The sequence below is a fragment of the Uloborus diversus genome, chromosome 2, assembly GCF_026930045.1.
Source record: "Uloborus diversus isolate 005 chromosome 2, Udiv.v.3.1, whole genome shotgun sequence".
Taxonomy (NCBI): Eukaryota; Metazoa; Arthropoda; class Arachnida; order Araneae; family Uloboridae; genus Uloborus; species Uloborus diversus.
The window spans coordinates 57,571,160-57,579,892 of record NC_072732.1 but is presented as its reverse complement, the minus strand read 5'-3'; positions in this window follow the sequence as shown (position 1 = coordinate 57,579,892).

The following is an 8,733-nucleotide window of genomic DNA, read 5'->3' as shown; positions in this document are numbered from 1 at the left end:
TTTATGAATTTCTTGCTCCGTGGGGGGAAAAGGTATTTCTTCAGAGAGGGTTGTCTCGACCAATGAGAAACGCCCGATTTGTTACGTAGGCGCCGGCGATTTTTCATTGGTCAAAAGTAAGGAGGCGAAATGAATGGAATTACAGCTGTGTGACGAAACCTTTCCCAAATAATGTTTTTGTTCTGAGAAAGTATCTTATTCAGTTACACATGTCGTAAACTAATTGACGAAACCATACATCGGTAGCTGGAAGGCTTTATTTTGTTTTGGAGAGGGGAAAAAGACAGAGTAATTGCTTGAAAACAGAAATGAAAATTTCCCTGGGGGTGCATTAACAGAAAAGCAATATAGTCTTTTCTTTCATTGTGAAAAATATAAACGGTCATTGTATGAATAAAAATAAAAATCAGGAAAAAAATGAGAAAAGACCTTAAAAGAAACGAAGTTTTATATTATGGGTACCGTAAAGTTTTGTCTAGCCATGTTTTTCATGTAACTAGCAAGCCAGTTAAGACGATTATATCTAAGCGACGGGGGAGGGGAGGAATTTGATGCGCATGTTTCCTTCATTTCAATGTGACAGTGCTCCATCTGACTTTCCTATTCTTCGATTGCTGCGTGACAAAAATTTAAAAATTTGGCTCTAATCCAAAATGCCATATTTATATAGTTTCCTCCAAAACTAACTAATTTTTATCATCTGGGTTTGAAAATGAGGACTCAAGACGGCAAAAAGTAGTTAATATATAGGGTAGCTGCATCATTATATAAAAACCGTGCTGCAAAATACTTAGTAGTTTAGACAAGGAAAACAAATTTATTTTCCGATCCTTCAAAAACCAACATGACTAAAAAAAGTAAATTGCACTTTTTAAAAATTATAAAAGAGTTTTCCATTTGAAAGATTTGATGCTTTAATGAGAGAAACCGTAAAAACGTTTTGAACCTAACGTTCCTAAACATAAGTTGCTGACAAACTAAATATTGATGTATCAAATAAAAAAGATCTGAAAATAACGAAATCGTCAAATTAAATCGATTTCATCGGTAGCATGAAGAAACAGACTAGTATTTAACAGTTTATTTTCAATTCCATACCTGCTACCCTGAATCCAATTTTGGAACTATATTGGATTCGTTTGCATTAAAATCACAGGCATACGCAGAGTTTAAAAATTGGAGACACTACTGCACTGGAGGGGGGGGAGGGGGGGGTTAGATGTTTAAATTACTCCCGGAAAACGGAGAACCCACGTAAATTTCTCATGGAAAATGAATTTCCCAGGGAAAATATTTGCTTTTTTTTCCCCCTCCATTTCAGAATTAGCCTAAATGATTTTGCGTTTATATTTGTTTAAGACTATAATGATACGATTAAAAGACTATAATTAAGAGAAGTTTGGTAGATTAACTCATGAAACGCTCATTTCACTCAAATTATTTAAAGAAAACAACACATAATGACAAGTTAAATAAATACCTTTGTGCATAAAAAGTAAAATAAAAAATAACAACGTCAAATGGCACAAGTTGCAGATTACTGCAGACACGTGTTTCGGCGACACAAGGAACGCTTTCACAATGCAAAAGAAATGAGCTTATGGATGAAAGACAGTGAAAAGGGCGATGTAGTAGCGATTATTATTTTTTAAATAAAAAAAATGCTTGTCATAGATGGTAATTGTTAGTTTGACCTTCGCAGGAACATATTGACCTTACAAAGAACGGACCCATAAGAAGGTCATTGTGGGTTAATTTTTTTTAAATAATTTCATTCTAAAACGCATTGGCAACTTATTTGTTATCAATATAATACTCATTACTGTAATTTTTAAATAATCTCCATTAATACATTCTTAGTTATACGATGGTGCTGAAGAAATATTCGTTGCGTTTTTTGAAGAAGATTATATTATGTTAAGCATTAAATATATCGTTAAAATGAAAGAGCTGTTTATATAGTTTTAGTAAAAGCGGATATTTTGATTATTACGAAGGTAGTTTCATGTTGAAGGACTGATTTATAATATTGACCTTGTATGGAGCCCTGTCCCTTGCAAGGTCGTTTGGAAGAGCTTAACAAAAATTAAGTTTAATAAGTAGTGGTTATATCTAGAATTAAAAACAGTAATTTATATGACACACAACGAAACAAATTATTAATTAATAATTTGTTTCTTTTATTTATGCAGTAGTTGAATTCATAAAAACTGTTTAATCGTACAGTGGCCTTCCATGGTCCACCCACCTTAATTGTTGTAAAACTATTATTTCTATCATATGTGATCTGCTTAATATTTGGAAGGGCACCAAGTGGTCCCCAGTAGTGAAAAAGTTGAGAACCAGTGGCATAGACGACAGAAGACAGTGTTCCAGCGCGATGGATTCGAGTTCGCATCTCGGCAAGAGCATTGATGTTCGATCGGTTTTGTATTTATCCTCATCATGTATTCAAAAAAATTCCGTAAAACTATTTTCTCTGCTATTGCAATGTCAATGCAGAGAAAACAGCTGCAGTCGATTACACCAAGGTTTCCAAAAGTGGTGACGGAGGAAGAGGGTAAGTGTGAAGTGTTCATGATATTAATGCATTGATCTGTAATAGAGATAGACTAAGGTGCCGGGAGAAAATTTTAATACTTTGGAGGGTATCGCGAATGGGAAAAGTTTGGAAACCATTTGACTACACAGTAATCGACACGACACTTGCTCTCTCTTCCTGCAGAGTTTGCTAAACTTTTTTGGTTCGCAGACTGGTAAATTTTGCAAACAAATTTTTCTAACCGTTGGTGGTCTCCCCTCCCTTTCTTTCTTCATAAAAATAAGTCACTGCAAATTTAAACATGTAAATTTTGTTCATGGAACACATCAAATTGCAAAAACATTGTTGGTGATCTTCTTCAATTACATTTTAACTTTTAAGTTTTTAAAATTAGTCAAACTATGTGGAAATGGTGAAACAACCGAAAGCCGATTTCTAAATTTGTTTTGTACAGTCAGAAGTAAAAGTCCATTGTAAAAAAAAAATTCAGTGAAGAGGAATTGCATTTTCAGTACTCTTTTGCCCTACTATTCCGTAAAAATGAAAGAAAAAAGGAAAAAAAGCATGAATAAAACCTTAAAAATATCGCTAAAAGCAAAAAAAAAAAAAAAAAAAAAATTAATTTGAACTTTCTCATTTTGAATTCGAATTATGTTTTTCGCAATCACGAGTGTGTGTATGTAGGCGCGTGTGTTTGTGTGTGGGGGGGGGGGGGGTTATGTGTATGTGGTGTGTAGGCATGTGTGTGTCTGTGTGAGTATTTGTGCGTATGTGTGTTTGTGTGTGTGGGGGGGGGTGTATGTGTGGGTAGTTGTGTTTACGTGTAGGTGTGTATGTGTTTGTGTGTGTATGTGTAGGTGTCTGTATGTATGCGTGTGTGTATGTGTTTGTATGCGTAGGTGTATGTGTGTGTAGGTGTATGTGTAAAGGTAGGCAAGTAAGTGACGTAACCTGGAGACGGTTTTCGCTAGAGGAGCAGCATCGTGAGGCGGTCGATCGACGGTGGCGCTGCAGAGGGAGACGGGGGGGGGGGAATAAAATCATAGGACATCAAAACAGTCAAATGAGAACAATAAGCAATCGTGATTGCTCAAAAAAAAGTCAAAAATGAACAAAATCATTATATAAATCTTGAAAAATACAAGTTAAAAAAGTAGGGCTTTAAAATGAGGAAAACATGTGTCTGACGGTCTGTCCCCTCCCCCCTCCCTCTTTAATAACTTTTGAGTGAATAGTCCGATTCAAACACACTTTCGGTGAGGATATCTCATTCCTATATTTCACTTTTTTGACTTACACAATTTTTCGTTCAATTTTCAGCAGCTCAATAATACAACAACAACATTAGCACCCCTACGAGGAAATTTAAAACAATTCAGATCCCAAACTTAAAGATGGATTTGTTTTAAACAAATTTTGTTGGGAAAAGATCTTGATGAAGACTTTTTATGGATTTACCTAATTTAATGGCAGTTTTTGAACAATTCAAAACTTTTGAGCATTAGGGTAGACCGAGGCACGTTTTCGCTTTTTTCAAAACGAATTATAACTGGAGAGCCAACAGTCATAACAGATTGATGCTGCTCCCTAGCAAATATCCTCACAAGTTTTTGAGCATCAGTCGAGCTTCGGTCTAGTATGCAGAAAAAATAATCTGTTTTTTACCAAGTCGGGTAAATTTTGAGTTGAACGTTTTGAAGCTTATTGTGAATAAAAAATACTTAGTTAAGAAAGAACAAATATATAAAAATTAGCAGAATTTTATCCTTTTTTGAGAATTGTATTTGTATGAACTAAAATGTTATTAAATTTTTTTTTTACGTTAAAAGTAAATCCAAACTTGACGACGGGGCAAGTTTACGCGTTGACGTCTGCACCTTTACGAACGTTCTTACTGTGTCTTACTTCTAAACGTACCCTGACACTTTTTTTTGCTCCGAACTGTCTCAAAACTTTTTAGTACTTTCAGGCCATTTAGTTTTGAAAATCCCCCTTTAATTTTTAATTAAGTTACAAATGCGTATCTTATAGCTTACAATCATAGTGCTGTCTTCATGCCTGTTCAGCTTTTACTTTACACACTATTCAGTATGTAATAAAAGTGCTATATTTTAACAAATGGTAAGACATTATGTTCAAAACATTCACAGAACCACGTTAGGTGTCAAAATGAATATGCGTAAACTTGCCCCATGTCCGGGACAAGCTTACGCAACCGACTTGGACGCAAAAATAATTTTTTTAACGGTTAAAAACACAAACTGAGCAACAACTGAATATACCAATTTTGACTCCATTAATTGCTTCGTAAAACCGTAATGTCTAAAATTTCCTAAGGTAGAACATAAAATTTAGAAACTTCATTGAAGAAAATCCGCATAAACGCACCCCGGTCTATCCTAACGACTATTGAAGATTTTCAAATATTTTTATCTAAGAAACCAAAAGCACGAAGGCTACATTTTGAGACCAAAAAATTGAATCAAAATGAAAGGAATTCAAAGCGCAAGTGTTTTTACTAGGGTTGCAGAGTCGGAGAGAAAGTGACCAACCCCCGACTCCTGGAGTTTTAGAGCCTTCGACTTCTATATACCAAATCAGTCGAATCCGATTCCACGACTCCAATTCCTACTCCGTAACCATGATAGAAATGCAGATTTTTGTTGCTGTATGCGCTCTTATGCGCTCTATTGAGACATCGCTAAAATCGTTAAGGGAAAAGCAACAAAAACATGTAAGTAAATGATTATCAGCTAAATAGTTTATATTTAGAACATTTTTTTTAAAGTCACCCCTAATTGACAGAAAACTGAAATTTTTAATTATTGATGATTTTGAAGTTTACAACTACTGCTCAAAAGATACCGATTTCGAATTCCAGATTAAGATATTTGTAATCTACGGAAAAAATGACTCCTCAATGGCTTTCACAGAAATAATAAAGTTTGACCGTCAAGGAATTTGCAAGTGCGTCATTGGTTCTAGAGCTTGAATACGTCAACTTGGATTTTAGGAAGTTAGCCAAAGAGGTAAAACATTTCAATTTTGTGCGTTAAAGGCACATGTCTCCTCGGACAATTAACATCTTTAGAAAATGGGTAGGTCTTGGTTTTACTTCTTTCAGCAGCCATTGGTCAGAGTTAACAACACCTCCTATAATTAATTTCAATTAAAAATTGGTGAGAATAGAGTTGCAATGAAGAATGCAAAGCCTGTCATTTTTGTTTTTTCGCCAACTCAATGCCGTTATTGCTGCACCTTAACCTTTCAAGTCTAAATAATCACATAAAGAAAATTTTCTAGGGAGTACATTTTTTTTTTCATATCGCCAAAATGTTGCTAAACTGGAAAATATGGCTCGTGTCCTTTCTTCCTTCTCTACCTATTTTAAGAAATGGACTCGTTTTCTCGAATGATTGACAAGGGTCAATCGTTCGCGGTCGAACTTTATATTATTCTTATTTCTTATCAATCTTATATGAAAGTGATTAGTTATCTGGGAATTTTGTGTTAAGATGAAGTTTTGCTTTTGAAGTTCGTCTATGCTGATGTTTTTCCTGCAAAAACGTAATTTTTCAAAACTCTTTTTAAAAGTGAATCGGAGTAAGTTAAGCCTTGAATAAGCGCAAATTCGTCCTCTTAATAAATATTAAAGCAACTAGCTAGTCTTATAATCTTATCTTCATATTAATGAAAAATCAAAACATCAACTTTGGTCAAAATAATATGCAATTCGTGATTGCTCAAAAAAAAAAAAAAAAAAAATAAAAAAAAAGTGCTTTTGCCACCATTCTTTTGCTTATTCTTAGATAAAATGACCCCCTGAAAATAATTCTGACTGCCATTTTCTGGCATCACCCCCCCCCCCCCCCCGTTTGGAAATGTCAACCCCTCCATTTTTCAGTTTTTTGGCTGGCTCATAGCCATTACTTTCATTTGGAGAAGAAGGGGTCATTATTAACCCTTCCAACTTGCTAATGTTCATGCTTTTGAACATTTCTCCTCTCTAGTCCCTCAGAATAATGTTAAGAGTTATTATAATACCCCCTTCCCCTCCAAATAAAAATAATCTCTCTGAAACTGTCGAAACTTGATAAAAGTTGGTGAGCACTGTTAACAAAAGGTTGGGGGGAAGGGGGGGATGAGAGGGAAAACGGTGATGCTTTTTGGATTCAGGGGTTTATTTTCAATAAGAATAGTAAAGAATTGGTTCAGAAGCACTTTTAAAGGTTTTTTTTTTTTTTTTGGACGCGCAGTATGATCGGTAAAACGGAATGACAAATTCTGAAATCAAACAAAATATTACAGAAATAAAACATGTGACTTTCAGAATTTTGAAAGAAAAAGCGAAGAAAAAGGGGTTACCTTTGCTAAGGAACATAAAAAAATTTTTATTTAATCAACTTAACTCAGGAGGAGGAATAAAGAATAAATGTATCGAAAGTCGTCTATCTGTCGAATGTTTCTCCTCGGTTTAAGTTTTTAAAAGTTCTTCTTTGTGCTTTTTACTTCCTTCTGCAAACCTCGTAATGTACTTTGTGGTACATGAGGAGTTTCCTTTTTTCCTTTCTTTCTTTTTATTTCAATTCTATGATAAAATTTCTTAGTTGAACACCTAAAAGATAATGCACTAGATAAATGACAATTTAACGGGGGAGGGGGGAAGGGGTTCCCCTGATGACACCCTTCTGGAGAGTAACACCCAAAGCAGATTTAAGAGTTTAAGAGAAATATAAATGCTTCAGTTCTGAACATTTTCCCCAAATGTATCTTAAATCATTCTTAATCTATCAAATTTCAAAGAAAATGGAGCACAATATTGCAGTAAAGGGGAGGTTACGTATGAGTTTAGGGAAAATTTTGCGTTAAATGCGTTCTTAACATGTAGCTAATTGTCCTTTAATGTGAATTCACACCACATAAATTTGAACAAATTCTGAAAGTTGCGTAAACTTCATAAAAACATACAAAGTTTTCAGTTTTTTTTTTTTTTTTTTTTTTGGAGGGGAAAATTTACTAACACCAGGGTAACAAACGTGCATGGAACACCACTCATATAAATGATATGCTTAAGTACAATGTGTTCAACTATTCAAGAACTACTTTAGGCTACCTGATTTTTGCCTCAAATAATTTGGAAAACGTGATCAAAATAGTACATTGGGTGCAGTGCCTAATATTAAAACAAAAAGATTCTATTTGTCTTTTCATAGATGTATGTTTTTGTGTTAAATGCTTACGATTTTCATTATTTCTTTGGATTTGCCCAGCACAGCGTCCTATTGCTTTGGTTACACGGGGAGCATCAGAGTGTAAGAACTAATTATGAATTACATATCGCTCATTTGGAAGAAGAGTGACACAATACGAAGATACAATTTATTTGCATTAAGAAAAGTAAGTTTGTTGTGCTCTCCAGTGGTTTATATACGAAAAAAAAATCTGTCATTATTTTCCAAAGATGATAACGTCCTTTGAACGCTTTCAAGCAAAAAAATAAAATAAAATAAAATAAAATAAAATAAATAAATAAATAAAAATTTTGTATTGTAGCACTCTTCTTCCAAACGAGCGATATAATGCCAGATACACAAAATTTAGAATCAATTGCAGAAATTGGCAGACTTCAGGTCTCAAATGACTTTCCCCATAATATGTATAAATTCAAAAACTTCAAGAACTTGAAACTTTTATTATAGTTTTTATGAGATTAAGATTAGTGTTAAGAAAATGAAGACTGTGTCACAAAAATTATTTTTTCAATCTTTTATTTCATTTGCAGAATGATTCACGATTGTATTTAAATATTACTTGCATATTATTTTGCACTACGTGTTGTTAGAGCATTACATTAAATTTTTTTTTTTATTATTATTTTTTTTATTTATTTATTTATTTTTTTTTTTTGCTGAACATTAATTAAAAAATGTAGCTCTCTGCTTATCACCAGAAAACATTGATTCTCTGTTGCTTTGTTCATAAATGCTGACTTCTTTTAGACTAGACGTAAAATCGCGGATTCAAACTCGCCACAGCAACTGCGCTTGCGCGTGGACTACGTCTTGCTTAAATAAGTTACTAACCTTTTATCTTTTAACAAATCGCTGCATAAGAAGTATTTCCACACTCATTTTTCATACATTTTTTTTATTTGCTCAATGACAATGTGCTATGTTTATGTTGAATGCATT